This window comes from Manis pentadactyla, chromosome 2, assembly GCF_030020395.1.
Source record: "Manis pentadactyla isolate mManPen7 chromosome 2, mManPen7.hap1, whole genome shotgun sequence".
NCBI classification, from domain to species: domain Eukaryota; kingdom Metazoa; phylum Chordata; class Mammalia; order Pholidota; family Manidae; genus Manis; species Manis pentadactyla.
Genome location: NC_080020.1, coordinates 15,436,950 through 15,456,304, shown reverse-complemented (window position 1 = coordinate 15,456,304; position 19,355 = coordinate 15,436,950). Strand labels below are relative to the sequence as shown.

Sequence of the window (19,355 nt, the reverse complement as noted above, 5' to 3'; positions counted from 1 at the left end):
TTCTGAAGTATTTCTTCAAAGCAACATCTGTAACCAATCACATAAAAGGCAAAATGACAGGGACATTTAGTGATGGGATGGTTTCTTTGCCAGCATTTTACTTAGAAAGATCTCTCAGGATTCCACTTAGAAATCAAAACAGCACAATATGTATACCGTTTCTGTGAGATGTAACACCCGGATACTCTAAGTTATGTGAAGAATGTATTTAAGTATCTGCTTGAAAATCTGGGACCATTATCAAACTATCCAGAGCTACTGACACTGTTGCTTGATCTCTGCTTTCAGCCTTTCCCACCCACGAAAATTCTTTGCATTACTTACACATTGAATTTGCTAGTATTGAATTTACATCAAGATGGTAATTTATGAAGTGAAAAGGCCTCTGCTCTGGACTTGATTCCTTCTTGCGTTTATTCATTTTACACTGGGCTTCACGCCCTACCTCTTTCTGTTCCTTGCTTGGTCTCCCACACTTTGTCTTTAGGTCACTTTTGGAGCTTGTGGAGGGAGTCCTGAAAGTAGCATGCTTCATAAAGGCTTTTGACTAATCAAACAAGCAAATAAAGGTGGAATTTAATACTTAAAACTAATGCCTTTGTTCCCTGCTTCTACACGTGGTAATGGTGAATTTAAATTTACACGTTTTATGGCTCATGCATCTAATAACATAAGTGCAGGGCCAATGTCCTCCTTTATTGCTTTTTATAATGGCCAAATAGGACTCAAGATAAACATGTCTTGAGAATAGAAAACCAGCATACTGTTTACAGGGCATTAACAAAACATGAGAGGAAGAGAAAAAATAATGTTTGATACAGAGAGTGAAATCATAAGGTTTGATTACTGAAAGCATATTTCTGGTTTCAGTTGCAGACTTAACCATCTGATTTAAAACAAACAATGTAAATTCATAAATATTTTTAAGTTGATTACGTTGTCTATGAATGAATGCATGAACTTAGAGGTACTCTATGCATTCTATATACCTACAAAATTCAGATAATTATGGCCCCTTCCCTTTACTGCTGTTGACATTTTTGAGGAGATTGAAGTTCTGAAAAATAGTAAAACCAAGTTGTCCTGATTATCATCTGGCCACACTTAGAAAACAGTGCTCTTTGTAGCTGTCTTATTTCTCAACATCTGTGCTTTTCACAAGGCTGTTCAGTGAGTTCGAGACTTAGTCAGATGTGCTCAGTGTGTTTCTGGCCCTCCAACTAACTGCAGGAAAGCAGCTGTTCGGTCCTTACTGCCGCAACCCAGTAAGTAACAACTCTCACATTCAAATATATTTTGATCATGTGTAAAGGGATCAAAAGAAAAAAAGGAAAAATTTCAGTGATAATACAAATACCCTCTGGTATAAAAAAATACTATATATATATGTTTGTTATATATTTTATAATATATGTTCTTGTATAAAATATATATTATTATATATTATAATATATACTTGAATCATTTTACCCTGTGTATGCAACAGAAAAGTGTATCTATAAAGGAGGAAGATACTTAAAAGACAGCCTTCTTTGAGAAAGAAAACTATATTTGAACACAAATTATCAAGTTTCTTTAGTTATGAATAGAGAGAGTAGTAAAAAAAAAATGGCTAAGGGGTTCTAGATAAAATTAACAGATGTTTTAAGCCTCAGGATGACTCCAGAGAAGAATAGTTATGGAGAGGTCCTGAGGGAATGGGGGGTACAACCTCATGGGTAGATGGGAACCTTCAGAGGGAAGTCAGTCAAAGATAACTCCTTTTGATGGATGTCTATTTTTCAATCTGATTGCCCCTATGATATTTGTATGTGTATATGTGAGTGAGTATGTGTGTGTGTAGACAGAATGACAAATATACAAACATATATAATATCAATGTTATTTTCAAATCACAAAGACCTACTATAATGGCTTTTGGTAAAAAAAAATCAACAAAAGCTTTTCACATAGTTATATTTAACTTCGAATGATAATATTAAACTATGTATGAATGGAAACTATTCTGTCCCTGGCACATCTCAACATTCCCTTCTCTAATATATGTATTTTATCCAGTATCTGATGGCTAAACATTCCCCACCAGGGCGAGGAGTAGGGTGAGAATCTTACCAAGGGCATAAAATTTAAGGACCAAAAAATCTGCAATCAAGAATTTTCCTTTGCTTAAGTTCCAATATGACTCTGCATTGCACTGCTTCTGTCTTTATTTAAATACATTTTAATACTGTGTTCTTGGTGAATTTTATCTATTGATATTTACTTAAAATATTTCATTAAATATCATTAATTTTGATTCTTAAGTTTCTTAATCCCAGGTAAGTGCCTTAGTCCTGCAAGTTCTGTTTCTTAAAAGTCTTTATAAGAAAATAAAGTGACATCTCAGTTAACTCAATAAACAGGGATATAGTTTTTTCAGATGATATATTTTCTGTTTAGCTTTTCATTCATCTGCTGTAAGTAAAGTTACCTGTGAGAAATGGGATTTATGACTTCCCCCACACATACTGCTAAAGGGCCCTTGCTCATGTGTTGCAGTTTTATGGATTGATCTCTCAGACTTGTACTTAAAAAAATATTTTCCTAACCACAAAATTTTAATCTAATAAACAGATGTTAACCATGGTGTCAGTGTTTTCAAAAACTATTACACTAAAAAAAATATGCAGAGGACTTCCAGTTTCAGCTCCAACATGTAAAGAGCTTGGAAATCACTGTCATCCTCACAACAAGAGAAAAGCTGATCAAACTGAAAATCAAAGGCTTTTGTTGAAGCCGTCAGATAATTGAGGTTGCAGAAATAATTGCCATAGCCCCAAATCTGGAGATACACAATCAAACTCAGGAAAACACAGCCAATAACAGTTGACCCAGAGCAGAAGGCACTGCAGGCATAAAACTAGGAGACACACTTAAACGGTAATTTGATGAATTGCTAAAGACTAGAGTTTAGACTAGATTTATAGTGAGGAACCCCCAGTTTTAGTGAGGCTTCTGCACTCTAATGGATTTTAGCTGAATGAACCTGCAGGTTTTCAGGGTAAGAGCCTAGAAAAATCACCTCATGTCTTTAGCATAAGGAGAACATTAATTACTTTGAACTATTATGCCCACTGTTTTCTCTATAACAAGAGATTACTGTCCAGTGAAAAGGAGTCACAAGAGCCTTGTCTCATATACACAGAAGGGCAATTACCCACCTTTAACTTTTATTTCTCACCTAAGGAGATGAGAGAAAAAAAGTAAGAAACAGTTGTGAAAATCACAGCTGAGGAACCCAAAAAGGTTAAAACTTAACCAAAAGATAATATAATGCTTCTCCTTTCTTCAACCTTTACCATCACATTAATAGAGATTCTGAATGATGAGAGTGTATTGCAACTGAAAGAGCTACAAAGTTCAGCCTTTATTTAAGAAAGAGTCTCTAGGGAAACCCAGTGACTGTAGGGGAGGCAAAAGTGTGGATCCCAGAGGAATTTTTCCCTCTGACACCTAAAGCTACAGCAACCAGTAAATACAGCCTACATCCTATCAAGATAAAAGTAAACCCTCCTATTAAAGACCTGTTTACCTCAGTTCCCTCTACTCAATACACCATGTCCTTTTTTTTTTTGAGAAAAAACTGCAAGGTATGCTTGAAGGCAAAAACAGTGCAGAAATAAGGCAATTGTCAGTACCACACTCAGAAATGGGAAAGATTTTGGAATTTTCATACCAGCAGTTTAAAACAACTAATTGATATGGTAATATCTCCAATGGAAAAGTGGATACATGCAAGAATAGAGGGGAATATAAACAGAGAGATGAAAATTCCAAGAAAGAATAAAAAAAATGTTAGAAATCAAAATCACTGTGACAGAGATGAAGAATGCCTTTGATGGGCTCATCAATGGGCTACATATATGGCTGAGGAAAAAAATAGTTAACTTGAAGCAATATCATTGCAAATTTTCCAAACTGAAAAAAAAAGAGAAAAGAGAAAACAGAATATCTAAGAACAGAGGGATATATTTTCTAAAGGTGTGATAAACAGAAAAGTAAAACTCTAAAAGAAAAAGAAAGGAAAAGAAGAAACAGTTGGAGTAACAATGGTCAAGAATTTTCCAAAATTGTCAGACACCAAAGAATAGATCAAGGAAACTAGGAGTGCTCTAAGCAGTATAAATACTAAAAGAGATACACCTACGCACATCATAGTCAAAAGGCAGAAAAGCAAAGACAAAGGGGAAATCTTGAAAAAAGGCAGAGGAAGAAAACACAGTATTTATAAAGGAAACATAAATATTACAGCACAGTTCTCATCAGAAACCATGCAAGGAAGAAGAACGAAAGATTTAAAGTATTGAAAGGTAAAAAAAACCCACCAATCTTGGATTCTACATACAGAGAAATTAATCTTCAAAAATGAAAGAAAAGTAAACTTTCTCAAACAAAAATGGAGAGAATTCATCATCAGCAGATCTGCCCTGCAAGAAATGTAAAAAATGTTTTTCAGAGAGAAAAGAAGCATTGTAAGTCAGAAGCTTGGATCTACATTAAAAAGAAAAGAATGGGGAAAAAAACATTGGACAAGGAATGAAAGCAAAATAATCTTTTATTTATTTTGTTCTTCATTGATCTAATAGATAAGTGTTGGCTCAAAGTAATATAACAACAATGTATTATATGATCCAACTCTGTCAATAACCACTTTAAATGTGAATGATCTTAATACACTAATTAAAGACATGTTGTTATAGTGGATTTGTAAAAAAGGCCCTATCATAAATTGTTTTTTAAAAAAACTATTTAAATATAAAGACACAGGTAAAATATAATGAGTTGGAGAAGTAAGTATCGTACTAACACTAATAAAAAGAAAGTTGGTATATTAATTACAGCCATATTAATTTCAGACAAAGCAGACTTCCAACAAGGAGAATCATCAGAGAAAAAGAGAAATTGTGCATAATGACAAAAAGGTAAATTCTCCAAGAACACAACACTCTTTAATGTGTGTGCACCTAACAGGAGAAAATCAAAATATGTGAGGAAAAATCTGATAGAGCTGCAAGGAAAAATAGAGAAATCAGCTATTATAGCTAGAAAATACAATATTCTTCTTTCATGAATTGATATATCAAGCAGGCCAAAAATCGGCTAGGATACAGTTGACCTGAATGACACTGGACTGGCACTGTTGGACACATAAAATGAATCTAGACACATTTGACAACTTTCACAAAATATAGCTCAAAGTGGATCATAGGCCTGAATGTAAATTTCAAAACTTAAAACTTTAGAAGAAAACATAGGAGAAAAATCTAAGTGACCTTGGGTATGGTGATGACTTCAGATACAACACCAAAAGCATAATCAGGATAGGAAAAAATGATAAGTTAACATTTACTAAAACTAAAATCTTCCGATTTGTCAAAGATAGTGCTAATAGAATGAAAATGCAAGCCACTGGCCTAGGAGAATGTATTTGCAAAACATGTCTGATGAAAGACTCGTATCCAAAAATGTAAAAGAATTCTTAAACTTGACAACCCAATTTAAAAAATGGGCAAAAATATCTAAATAGACACTTCATTCAAGAAGACATGCAGATGCAAAATAATTACATGAAAGGTGTTGGAAATCATTTATCATTAGGGAATTGCAAATTCAAACAATAAGATACCACTACACTCCTATTATACAGTCTAAAATTAAAAACAACAACAAGTGACAAACCATATCCTGGTGAAGATGCAGAGTAAAAGGAACTCTGATTCACCGCAGGTGGGAGTGCAGAATGGCACAACTGATTTGCAAGACAGCTAAACGTACTCCTACCATACAATCTGGTCATCTCATTGCTAGGTATTTACCCAACTCATTAGAAGACATTTATATGAAAATATGCACATGAATTTTTGTAGCAGCTTTACTCTTAATTGCCAAATGCTGGAAACAACCAAGATGCCTTGAACTGTGGATGAGTAAATAATCTGTAGTGTGTCTATGTAATGGAATCTTATTCTGTACTAAAGTGAAATTCTGAGGCCATGATACATATACACTGGGATTGAATGATTGAGAAAATAGATGGAGGATGGTGAAAGCCAGATTTCTCACTACTGGAGTGGGATTACAGTCAAGCAATGATCCATGTGGTTATAGATGAGTGGAGGCATCAGTGAGAGCTCATGTTTTGCTAGAGAAATATTTGTAAATATGTGTATCCATGGATTAGCTGTATCACATCATATCAAGGGTGCATACATCAACATGACATCACTGTTGAAGTTGACCTTGACCACCTGAGTGAGTTAATGTTTGTCAGGTCTGTCCACTAGAAAGTTACTCTTTGCTCCCCTTTCTATATTGTACCCTTTGGAAGGAAGTCACATACACAGCCCAGGAGGCTAAGGAGACATGACACCTAAATGTAATGCAGTTTCCTGGGTGAGATTCAGGAACACAGAAAGACATTACGTTAAAGCTAAGGAAATCTGAACAAACTATGGACTTTATTTAACTACAGTGTATTAATGTTGATTCCTTAACTACAACAATATATGATACTAATGTGAGGTAATAATAGGGATACAGAATATATGGGAACTGTGTACTATTTTCTCAATCTTTCTTTAAATCTTAAACTATTTAAAAAATAATATTAATATTCTCCCTGGTTCACTCTTATCAACAGCAGCTATTTGTGGCTAGCCACAAATAGAAAGTATAACTGCACTGTGCTTTAGTTCACAGCCCAAGCAACATGTATTGACATTCTACTTTATGCAAGTGTGCTTTGTAAAAAATAAGTACACAAATAAAAAGGAAAAAAGAGAAAGAAAAAATAGAAAAAAAGAGAAAGGAGTACATCGATACCTTATTGAATTTGGCTGGCAAGAAGTCTAAATAACACCTTCCTTCAAAATGGAAGCATAAAGCTTCATAAGTTAATTGGAAATCTCAGGTATTTGTAAAAATGTTTGGTTTTAAAAAAAGAAATGAGATAGCTCTAAAATACGATCAGTCTAATTAACCCAATCAACGTAATGGTTGTAAAGAGCTTAAAATATTAAAAAAAAACAACTGCAAGTTCTTTGACTCAAGCCAGTATACGTCTACTCTTCCTGAACAAGTTAATTTTTTATGATATGCATCAATTCAAAACTTTAATTTCTAGGCACTGAGACCACAGGATGTAACTGAAATTTAGAGGCAGCTATAGCAGATAGGTAGGTATAAACAAATTACAATGGACCCAGCTTGCAAGCTGTCCTAGCTGGTATGGTATTCCTTGAGTTGCATTAGTGCTCAAAGCTGGCATTAGTCTTTATGCAGCTATAAATTAAGACCTCAAAATGAGTTTTGAAACTTTGTATGTTACTAGATATCATTAAATAAACTTCTTCTGAAATGTCATTTTTCCAAGATAGAAGATACTGAGAACAACAACAAAAACATTTCTTTATCTTGGGGCTTTATTTGAAGGAGGAAACTAAAGGTGATCTTATGTTTTAGTAAACACAGGCACTTATTACTTTAAAAATACCGCTGCCACAATAAAACTTAAATGACACAGGGAAGGGGGGCTTGCTTTGCATACTCAAAAGATGCTCTGTGTCTAGTGACAGTCTAATGACTGGAAGCCAGAAACCAATGGGAAAAGAGATTTGCAAATTAGGTAAAGAGTTTCAGAAAAAATATTCTGCAATTTATAAAAACCTACAAGTAAAACGTTTAGAACATTTGAAAACATTAACTCTTTTAAACTCTTAAACATGTATTTGAACTGTGGGCAGATAGATGTAAGTGTTTAAGGGAAATGAAATGTTTAATTTTTTGAAAGACAGGATGCTCTGTAGTTCATTTGGAACTCACTGTGATGTGCAGTAAATGTGAGCTAAGCATTCAACCGCGAATGGGAGACTAGGGGAAATGATAGTTGTCATTGTGCCTAACCCCCTTAAATCAATAGGGAGAGGGGTAAAAAGCAGGTTTCAAGATCGACCAGTAAGACACACATATCCTATATTAATGTGCCTGTTTTACTGAAAAAGCCAAGCCATATTTACTGTGGTAAGTTTATCTTAGAATTTGAAGTCTTCACAGTTTCAGAGTTGTTTTCCAGATTCTTCCTTTCTTTCCATCACTCCAACACCAGTGTACGTTTTTACTTATCTGGCAAAATATTTATTGAGCCCCCTCTAGCGGTAGTCCACATAGTAAGGAATGGTACCATCCTAAGCTTAGAGTCTTACACACTGTGGCAGAGATCCAAAACCCAAGTGCAGAAAATCAAATTTAGAAAAGATGATTAAGAATGCAAAATTTATGTTATGTATCTATACCACAATTTTAAAAACTAAAATTTAGATATTAGAAGTGCAATGTTGGTAAGTATAAAGAAGTAGAGAACATTTTTGTCTTCCTGTTTAGCAAATATCTGTTCTGTACCTTATAAAGTGGACTATTTTGTACAAATTTCTGCTATTCTGGGCTTCAGTTCCTTCATTCTCAAAACAGGTTTTTGTGTAAGATCATTGCTACAATCCTTCAGAGCTCTATGATTGTTTGATTCATATACACCATATTTTTCCTGAAGAGTGTAGACCATTTTTTGAAAAAGAAGGCTTATTTTTTCTATATACTAGTTTTAACAACATAAAGTTTGGTTATTTATCAATATTCTTAAGCCACTTCCATATACAAAATTAGCATTTCTTAGGTTTCGAAGACTATCTCTCAAAACAGCTTGATGCTGCCGTCTAGCAGCCTATGTTCAGTTTAGGCCCAGTTGCCATATTTGTGCATCAAATTGAAATTGTTAATTAATTAAAAACTTTATTGCATCTTTCTTTAGTATCATTATATAGAAAAATATTACAGCAGAACATTAAGAATGCCAGTACTAGTGTGAGACACAGATTGCTTCAGCAATGTAATTGAGGCAAATGAAAACATCTTCAGGTGTGTCAAAAGCAAAGAAATATTCATTCATAGTTGGATAATTATTGGAATTCAGGCAGTGGCTCAGTGTTCCACTGAGCGTACAAAATTAAAATCTATGCAAGAAAATCTATAAATCTGTCATTGAATATTATATCTAAAGGGTAAGATGCTAATGTGCAGAGTTTTGTAATGTATTTTAGTTTTCTGGGAATAGAACCCCTTTTTAACTTTGAAAACTGTAGTTCAAACTTCTCACATCTGGTTTGAGACAATTTTTAGGAAAGTATTAGTCAGCAAAGTGCAGCACTGACTGAGGTAACAGACACAATAATATTTTTCAGACTAAAAGATACAAAGTATGTGGTGTTTTATACTTTGATCTCTCACTATTGTAATTTTCCACTTGTCATTTGAAGAGGTATTTAGTCCATGTACTGGGTATGTGCATAGTAGTTTGTTCATGCATTAGTTATTAAGAATTGTCCTATTGTCATAAAACTTTCAAACTAATAGAATAGAGAAAAAACAACTATGCAGTAAGCATAAAAAAAATGCATGCATGCAAATACAATCCCAAGCACACACAAGAATGAGGACAATGCTACTGAATTGGAAGGGGGGCTATTCGAGGAAACACTCCTGCAGGTTTTAGAGGACAGAAGAGTGCAGGGAAGTGAGCAGATTAAGACCTGAAGACTTAGCCGATACGGCAAAAATCAAATCTAACTAAAGTGGGATACTCAATTAAGAGTAGACAGAGACAAGAAAAAAATGGGTAGCCTCAGTGGACTATGCTGAAAATGTTAAAGACCATATGTGAACAAAACTACAATACATGAGGAAGATGATGGATAACAAACATAAATATGAATCAAGATGTTCTTCAGTAGCAATTAGAAGAGGGCTAAATTTTGTCCACTTCTCTTTCTGATTCTCTTGTGCAAATATCTTGACGTTTGCATCACCACATATCTGTCTGATCATGTCTTTCATCTCCTGCCTGGGCTGTCTTAGTAGTCAGCTCAGTGGTCTCTCTTCTGAAAACTTTTTCTTCCTTCAGTCCTTTGCCAGGGCTATGAGATTAATCTTTCAAAAGTGTAATGTTCATACTGCTAATTTTCTCTTGCTAAACCTTCTGTGGATTTCTAAAACACAATATATATCCCACGAATCTGAAACTGATTCCCAAATACTCAAATGCTTCTCCATATGTGTTGCAATTTCTTGTGTTCAGTTTCATCATATTCCTAAAATCTATAGAAACCTGTTGCTCTGCCTTGCTATTCATTCTCCTAGGAATAATAATGCTTAATATTGAGGGTTTACACTGAGAATATTCATGCATTTTGGTGTATTTGGTTATCAAAATACAATCAACTTTTCACTGAGATCCATCCAAAATACACCCCTGTTCTGACACAACCTCAGTCATTCTACTCATGAGCAATCCTTTTTACTAACTTTGTCCTGTATGTATTCCACTTGTCACATATCAGCTGGGTGCAGATTTTTTTCTCCAGTAACCAATAGGGGATATTGGAGGACCCACAAAGACAGAGTTCATTCTTTGTTCAAATTTGCATCCCCCACAATGCCTAGCATAATACTCGGCTGGAATATCTGTTAACTGAAGTAATGAAATAAATGAATCTCCTTCCAGAGATAAATTTTTCATAGGGGGAATGGCACTGCTTGACTGAAACTTCGAAAAAATAAGGGATAAAGAAATTCCCCACTCAAATGAGAATGGTAACATCAAAACAAAATCCACACATCACAATTTCATCAGTAATCAGCTGCAGTTTGAAAAGGTATTTTGTCTTTCAACAGCTGAGATCAAAATGTTAAATATTAGGTTGATTTTTATTCCCTTTTATAGTTTTCCCTGAATTTGGTTTTCAAGTATATTAGTAATATGCTTATACAATCACTAAAAATAATTCAATTTTATTTTGTCTTTAAGAAAGCTTTCTATCAGAAAAAAAGATTTTTAGAACGTTATAAAGTATCAATATATAATCCAACCATGAAAATTTTCTTGCTCTGTTAGTTTGGTACTAGGATTTATGGTTGGTGGACTTGATTTAAGATCAAAGAGATTTTTTTTTTAATCACATAAATTGCTTCAAGAGCAATATCATATCCACACTAACCTGTCATTTTGGTTCCTGAACACGCTTTTAAAAGAATCGAATGCACAATGTGGTTTGGAAAGAAAAATAGTGTAAATATACACTCCAGGGAAAAATCTGCTTCAATCTTATTTGTTCTTGTTCAATTATTTTCTTGTTTATATGTTTTCCTACACATTTATGAAATTCTGAGAAACCATGTACAATAAAGTCTAATTCTAGAGTAACATGTTATTATGGAAAATATGGTAAACCAATTGGAATGTTTTGTAGATTCTAAGTAGATTATACTTTATTCATGCACTTAACTATGCTTTGTATAGTAACGATTTTGTACACGTTTTAACCAATCTGTTTATTCATCATTCATTCAATAAATACAAAAGAGATCTTTTAAAAAGTTTGTCTTTCTCATGCACACTTGCATGAAGTAGAGTGTCAATACATGTTGCTTAGCATGTGAGCTAAAGTATAGTGCAAACAGTTATACTTTCTATCTGTGGCTAGCTGCACAGAGCTGCTGTTGATAAGAGTGAACCAGGGAGAAAATCTGTAACATTTCTGTGCGCTCTTCTACTCCAATAGCATTTCAATTACCTACATCACACACGTTCCCCTCAAGAGACACTGGTGGGGTAGCAAGGGAGTGCAGTGGAGAAGATGGAATCTGTGCAGGAGGTTTGCCAAGAGCGCACCCTGAGCAGCCAGACTTGGAAAGGGAAATTAATCAAACAGAAGGAAACGGCGAAAAGCCTAGAGACAATGGGAATGACAGCAAAGTAAAAGCAGGAGCAGGGAGGGTTTCCAGGGGTTGCCTGTGACATTGGGGTGCATGCCCTGTTCTTGTTGCTATGAATCCTGGCCAAATGATCTATGTGAGTGTCAGTGTGGTTTAAGCCCCAGGGTCAGGGTGGGCACTACCTTTTCTAAATATTTTCTCCCAGCCTGTGGCTTGTCTTTTCATTCTCTTGACAGTGTGGTTTGCAGATCGGGAGCTTTTAGTTTTGATGGAGTCCAACTTATCAGGTGTTTCTTTCATTGATGATGTGTTTGGTATTTTATCTAAAAAGTCATCACCAAACCCAAGATGACCTAGATTTTTTCATAAGTTATCATTTGGGAGTTTTATAGTTTTGTGTTTTACATTTAAGTCAATGATCCATTTTGAGTTAATTTTTGTGAAAGGTGCAAACTCTGTGTCTCCTTCCCTCTCTTCCCCCCTCCTCCCTCCCTTCCTTCCTACCTTCCTTCCTTCCTTCCTTCCTTCCTTCCTTCCTTCCTTCCTTCCTTCCTTCCTTCCTTCCTTCCTTCCTTTCTTCTTCCCTCCCTCCCTCCCTCCCTTCCTTCCTCCCTATTTCTGAACTCTCTATTCTGTTTCATTAATCAAATAATCTATTCTTTTGCCAATACCACACTCTCTTGATCACTACAGTTACAGTAAGTCTTGAAATCAGTATCAATACTCTGATTTTGCATTTCTTATCCAATATTAGTTGGCTATTCCAGATATTTTGCCTCTCCATATCAACTTTGTAATCAGTTTGTCAATATTCACAAAATAACTTAATGGGATTTTGATTGGGATTGTGTTGAATGTATAGATCAAGTTGGGAATAACTCACATCTTGACAATATTGAGTTTTCCTATTCATGAACATCTCTCTCTATTTCTTGCGTGTTGTCCATTTTTTTTCGAGTAAAACCCTTAACATATTAATCATAGCTGTTATTAATTCATGTTCTGAATCCAGCATCCATGCCATAATCTACCTCTGGTTCTGAGGCTTTCTTTGTGTGCTCAAACTGTTTTTGTTTTTTCTTTTAATATGCCTTGTAATTTTTTGTTGAAAGCCAGAGATGAGGTATTTACACTCTCTGGGTGAAAGAAACTCCAGTGACTAGGCATTTAGTAATATGGTGGTGCAGTGTGGGGGGCAGAGAAGTGTCTTTCAGTCATGATTAAGTCCTCTTGACCTGGTGCCTCTTGACCGTGAACTGCACAAGTGCTTCTTAGATGGAACAGGATGGCCAGACGCAGCTGGAGTTGAGTTTTCGCTTCCCTCAGGTAGGTTAGGCTCTGATAAAACCCCAGGAGGTTAGGCTCTGGCTAAATAATTCCCCTGGAGGGCAGCCTCTTTAAGAAGAACAGAATTATCTGGCATAATTCAAAATGATTCCTTTTCCCCTTCACCCCTGCTGGAAACAAAAGGCAAATTTTCTTTTGTCTTCACTGTCAAAAACGCTCCAGGAGGCAAAAGTCACAAAAGTGTGGTACTCCCCACCCCTGGAATATTTAACTAACAGACTTGCCTACACTGAGCCTCCACCAATTTGTCAATCACACATTGAGGTCGTCCTACCTTGGTACTGGTCCCTGTGGAGGTTTCTGCTTGGGGATTTTTGCTTCAGTTCAGTTGTGCTTCTCTGTATTTTGTCTGTCTTTCTCACCATCTTTGGGGGCAGTTTGCACTGTAACCTTATTTCTCCTAACACAGAGTCAGTTCCACTATTTTTATTTAGAAAGTAGACATTACAGATAGGAAACATGATAATCTTTGGTAGATAAAGTATGTTCTCAAGTCTCTACAATATAGTTTAAATTTACCAAACATGGTTTTGTCATCGTGTATTGCATACATGGATATCATTTTCAAGGTCCTCACATCATTTTAAAGTTTTACTGGGTCTGATATGTATTTATGTTTCTCATGGAGAAAGCATTTGAAAAATTGACAATGAGTACATGTAAGTAAGATGAGAAGTTTTACACTTTCATGTCAATTAGGAGAAAACTAATTAAGGCAATCAGACTTAGTTTTTCTCCAACTTCGGCACTTGCTAGCTGACCTGCCACAGTCACTAAATTTTCCACGGGTCCAGTTTCCATTTCTGTACAATGGGGACAGTAAGGACATGGGATTTTTGCTCGGGATAACTGGACAGGCATTTAAAAGTAGGCTTCAAAGAGTCTGTTAATCCTGAATTTATGTGTAGTATTTTGGTGTTTGCACATGTGCACACAGTAAAGAAGGAGAGGTCTATAGAAATGCTGTCTAATAAATATATCACACAACCCACGGAGGCAATTTTAAGTTTGCTTGTAGCCACATCAAAAATGTAAATAGAAACTGTGATATTTATATGTATATGTTCTTTAACTCAGTATATCAAAATACTATCCTATCAACATAAAGAATAATTAATCATAGATTCAACATTTTATTTTCAAGCCTTTGAAATCTGGGGCATATTCTATACTTACAGCATATCTCAATTCAAATGCAACATCTTCATTGCAAATTCTTGATCTGTATTTAGGTTTTATTAAAAAGATTCATGTAGGCAAATTGTTCCAAGCACACTTAAATTTTTTCCATTAACTAGTCAAGTATTGATTTTTAAATTTAAATGTAAATTAAGTATAATTTGATAAATTTTAAAATTTAGTTATTCAGCCACACTAACCACATCTCAAAAGCTCAGTAGCCATGTGTGGTTGGTGTCTATGTTTTCGGACAGCCCAGATTTATAGCTTTGTGAAGATGTAAAAATGGATCTGTAACCCCTGCACTCCAAAGAAAAAAGAACCACTGATTAATGTGAACCTCATCATATTGAATATTTCTCAGGAAAGCTTGCTTTCCTAAATTATAAAATAGTTGTTTATTATTGAAAGAACAGCTATATTCTTTTGGCAAACTCAGTTTTTTTAGAGATTTATGTATACAAAGTTGCACAAAGGCCAGAGCTAGTAGGAGGGAGATAACATGGCCATTTTTTTAAGACTCTTTTTTCTTTTTTATTCTTTTGGTATCATTCATTTACAATTACATGAAGAGCATTATGTTTACTAGGCTCCCCCCTTCACCAAGTCCCCCCCACATACCCCTTCAATACCCCTTCACAGTCAGTGTCCATCTGCATAGTAAGATGCTGTAAAATCACTACTTGTCTTGTCTGTGTTGGACAGCCCTCCCCGTGCCCCCCATGCACTATACATGCTAATAGTAAGGCCCCCTTTCTTTTTCCCCGCCCTTATCCCTCCCTTCCCACCCATCCTCCCCAGTCCCTTTCCCTTTGGTACCTGTTAGTCCATTCTTGGGTTCTGTGATTCTGCTCCTGTTTTGTTACTTCAGTTTTCCTTTGTTCTTATACTCCACAGATGAGTGAAATCATTTGGTACTTGCTTTCTCCACCTGGCTTATTTCACTGAGCATAATACCCTCTAGCTCCATCCATGTTGGTGTACATGGTAGGATATGTTTTTTTCTTATGGCTGAGTAATATTCCTTTGTGTATATGTACCACTCTTCTTATCCATTCATCTACTGATGGACATTTAGGCTGCTTTGATATCTTGGCTATTGTAAATAGTGCAGCGATAAACATAGGGGTGCATCTGTCTTTTTCAAACTGGAGTGCTGCATTCTTAGGGTAAATTCCTAGAAGTGAAATTCCTGGGTCAAATGGTATTTCTATTTTGAGCATTCTGAGGAACCTCCATACTGCTTTCCACAATGGTTGAACTAATTTACATTCCCACCAGCAGTGTAGGAGGGTTCCCCTTTCTCCACAACCTCGCCAACATTTCTTGTTGTTTGTCTTTTCGATGATGGCGATCCTTACTGGTGTGAGGTGATATCTCATTGTGGTTTAATTTGCATTTCTCTGATGATTAGTGATGTGGAGCATCTTTTCATGTGCCTGTTGGCCATCTGGATTTTTTCTTTAGAGAACTGTCTATTCAGTTCCTCTGCCTGTTTTTTAATTGGATTATTTGCTTTTTGTTTGTTGAGGTGTGTGAGCTCTTTATATATTTTGGATGTCAATCCTTTATCGGATCTGTCATTTATGAATATATTCTCCCATACTGTAGGATACCTTTTTGTTCTATTGATGGTGTCCTTTGCTGTACAGAAGCTTTTTAGCTTGATATAGTTCCACTTGTTCATTTTTTCCTTTGTTTCCCTTGCCCAGGGAGATACGTTCATGAAGAAGTCACTCATGTTTATGTCCATGAGATTTTTGTCTATGCTTTTTCTAAGAGTTTTATGGTTTCATGACTTACATTCAGGTCTTTGATCCATTTCGAATTTACTTTTGTGTATGGGGTTAGACAGTGACCAGGTTCATTCTCTTACATGTAGCTGTCCAATTCTGCCAGCACCATCTGTTGAAGAGACTGTCGTTTCCCCATTGTATGTCCATGGCTCCTTTATCGGATATTAATTGACCATATATGTTTGGGTAAATGTCTGGAGTCTCTAATCTGTTCCACTGGTCTGTGGCTCTGTTCTTGTGCCAGTACCAAATTGTCTTGATTACTGTGGCTTTGTAGTAGAGCTTGAAGTTGGGGAGCGAGATCCCCCTGCCACTTTCCCACTTTATTCTTCTTTCTCAGGATTGCTTTGGCTATTCGGGGTCTTTGGCGGTTCCATATGAATTTTTGAACTATTTGTTACAGTTCATTGAAGAATGCTGTTTGTAATTTGATAGGGATTGCATTGAATCTGTATATTGCTTTGGGCAGGATGGCCATTTTGACGATATTAATTCTTCCTAGACAGGAGCATGGGATGAGTTTCCATTTGTTAGTGTCCCCTTTAATTTATCTTAAGAGTGACTTATAGTTTTCAGGGTATAGGTCTTTCACTTCCTTGGTTAGGTTTATTCCTAGGTATTTTATTCTTCTTGATTCTATTGTGAATGGAATTGATTTCCTGATTTCTCTTTCTATTGGTTCATTGTTAGTGTATAGGAAAGCCACAGATTTCTGTGTGTTAATTTTGGATCCTGCAACTTTGCTGAATTCTGATAATAGTTCTAGTAGTTTTGCAGTGGAGTCTTTATGTTTTTTTATGTACAATATCATGTCATCTTCAAATAGTGACAGTTTAACTTCTTCTTTACCAATATGGATTCCTTGTATTTCTTTGTTTTGTTTAATTGCTGTGGCTAGGACCTCCAGTACTATGTTGAAAAACAGTGGGGAGAGTGGGCATCCCTGTCTAGTTCCCGATCTCAGAGGAAAAGCTTTCAGCTTCTCAGTGTTCAGTATGATGTTGGCTGTGGGTATATCATATATGGCCTTTATTATGTTGTGGTACTTGCCCTCTATGCCCATTTTGCTGAGAGTTTTTATCATGAATGGATGTTGAATTTTGTCGAATGCTTTTTCAGCATCTATGGAGATGATCATGTGGTTTTTGTCCTTCTTTTTGTTGATGTGGTGGATGATGTTGATGGATTTTCGAATGTTGTACCATCCTTGGATCCCTGGGATGAATCCCACTTGGTCATAGTATATGATCCTTTTGATGTATTTTTGAATTCGGTTTCCTAATATTTTGTTGAGTATTTTTGCATCTACGTTCATAAGCGAAATTGGTCTGTAGTTTTCCTTTCTTGGTGGGGTCTTTGTCTGGCTTTGGTATTAGGGTGATGTTGGCTTCATAGAATGAGTTTGGGAGTACCCCCTCCTCTTCTATTTTTTGGAAAACTTTAAGGAGAATGGGTATTATGTCTTCCCTGTGTGTCTGATAAAATTCCGAGGTAAATCCATCTGGCCCGGGGGTTTTGTTCTTTGGTAGTTTTTTGATTACTGCCTCAATTTCGTTGCTGGTAATTAGTCTGTTTATATTTTCAGTTTCTTTCTGGGTCAGTCTTGGAAGGTTGTATTTTTCTAGGAAGTTGTCCATTTCTCCTAGGTTTTCCAGCTTGTTAGCATATAGGTTTTCATAGTATTCTCTAATAATTCTTTGCATTTCTGTGGAGTCCTTTGTGATTTTTCCTTTCTTGTTTCTGATTCTGTTGATGTGTGTTGACTTTCTTTTTCTCTTAATAAGTCTGGCTAGAGGCTAATCTATTTTGTTTATTTTCTCGAAGAACCAGCTCTTGGTTTCATTGATTTTTTTCTATTGTTTTATTCTTCTCAATTTTATTTATTTCTTCTCTGATCTTTATTTTGTCCCTCTGCTCACCTTAGGCCTCATTTGTTCTTTTTCCAATTTCGATAATTGTGACATTAGACTATTCATTTGGGATTGTTCTTCCTTCTTTAAATATGCCTGGATTGCTATATACTTTCCTCTTAAGATTGCTTTTGCTGTGTCCCACAGGAGTTGGGGCTTTGGTTGTTGTTGTCATTTGTTTCCATATATTGCTGGATCTCCATTTTAATTTGGTCATTGATCCATTGATTATTTAGGAGCATGTTTTTAAGCCTCCATGTGTTTGTGAGCCTTTTTGCTTTCTTTGTACAATTTATTTCTCATTTTATACCTTTGTGTTCTGATAAGTTGGTTGGTAGGATTTCAATCTTTTGAAATATACTGAGGCTCTTTTTGTGGCCTAGTATGTGGTCTATTCTGGAGAATGTTCCATGTGCACTTGAGAAGAATGTATATTCTGTTGCTTTTGGATGTAGAGTTCTATAGATGTCTATTAGGTCCATCTGTTCTAGTGTGTTGTTCAATGCCTCTGTGTCCTTACTTATTTTCTGTCTGGTGGATCTGTCCTTTGGAGTGAGTGGTGTGTTGAAGTCTCCCAAAATGAATGCATTGCATTCTATTTCCTCCTTTAATTCTGTTAGTATTTGTTTCACATATATTGGTGCTCCTGTATTGGGTGCATATGTGTTTATAATGGTTATATCCTCTTGATGGACTGAGCCCTTTATCATTATGTAATGTCCTTCTTTATCTCTTTATACTTTCTTTATTTTGAAGTCTATTTTGTCTGATACTAGTATTGCAACACCTGCTTTATTCTCTCTGTTGTTTGCATGAAATATCTTTTTCCATCTCTTGACTTTCAATCTGTGCATGTCTTTGGGTTTGAGGTGAATCTCTTGTAAGCAGTATATAGATGGGTCTTGCTTTTTTATCCATTCTATTTCTCTGTGTCTTTTGATTGGTGCATTCAGTCCATTTACATTTAGGGTGATTATTGAAAGATATGTACTTATTGCCATTGCAGGTTTTAGATTTGTGGTTACCAAAGGTTCAAGATTAGCTTGTTTACTACTTTAATGTCTAACTTAACTCATATATTGAGCTATTATAAAGACAGCCTGATGATTATTTCTCTCCCTTCTTATTCCTCCTCCTCCCTTCTTCATATGTTGGGTGTTTTGTTCTGTGCTCTTTTTAGGAGTGCTCCCATCTAGAGCAGTCCCTGTAAGATGCCCTGTAGAGGTGGTTTGTGGGAGGCAAATTCCCTCAGCTTTTGCTTGTCTGGGAATTGTTTAATCCCTCCTTCATATTTAAATGATAAACGTTCTGGATACAGTAT

General features: G+C 35.6%; 1 long non-coding RNA gene across 1 annotated transcript in view; it reads left to right on the top strand.

The window, feature by feature from the left end:
• The first annotated feature begins 1,229 nt into the window (after positions 1 to 1,229).
• LOC130680143 (uncharacterized) overlaps positions 1,230 to 19,355 on the top strand; it is a 112,243-nt gene continuing 94,117 nt past the window's right edge. The window contains exon 1 of the long non-coding RNA XR_008993183.1: positions 1,230 to 1,265. This is a non-coding gene — a long non-coding RNA (uncharacterized LOC130680143). The remainder of the gene's footprint in view (positions 1,266 to 19,355) is intronic.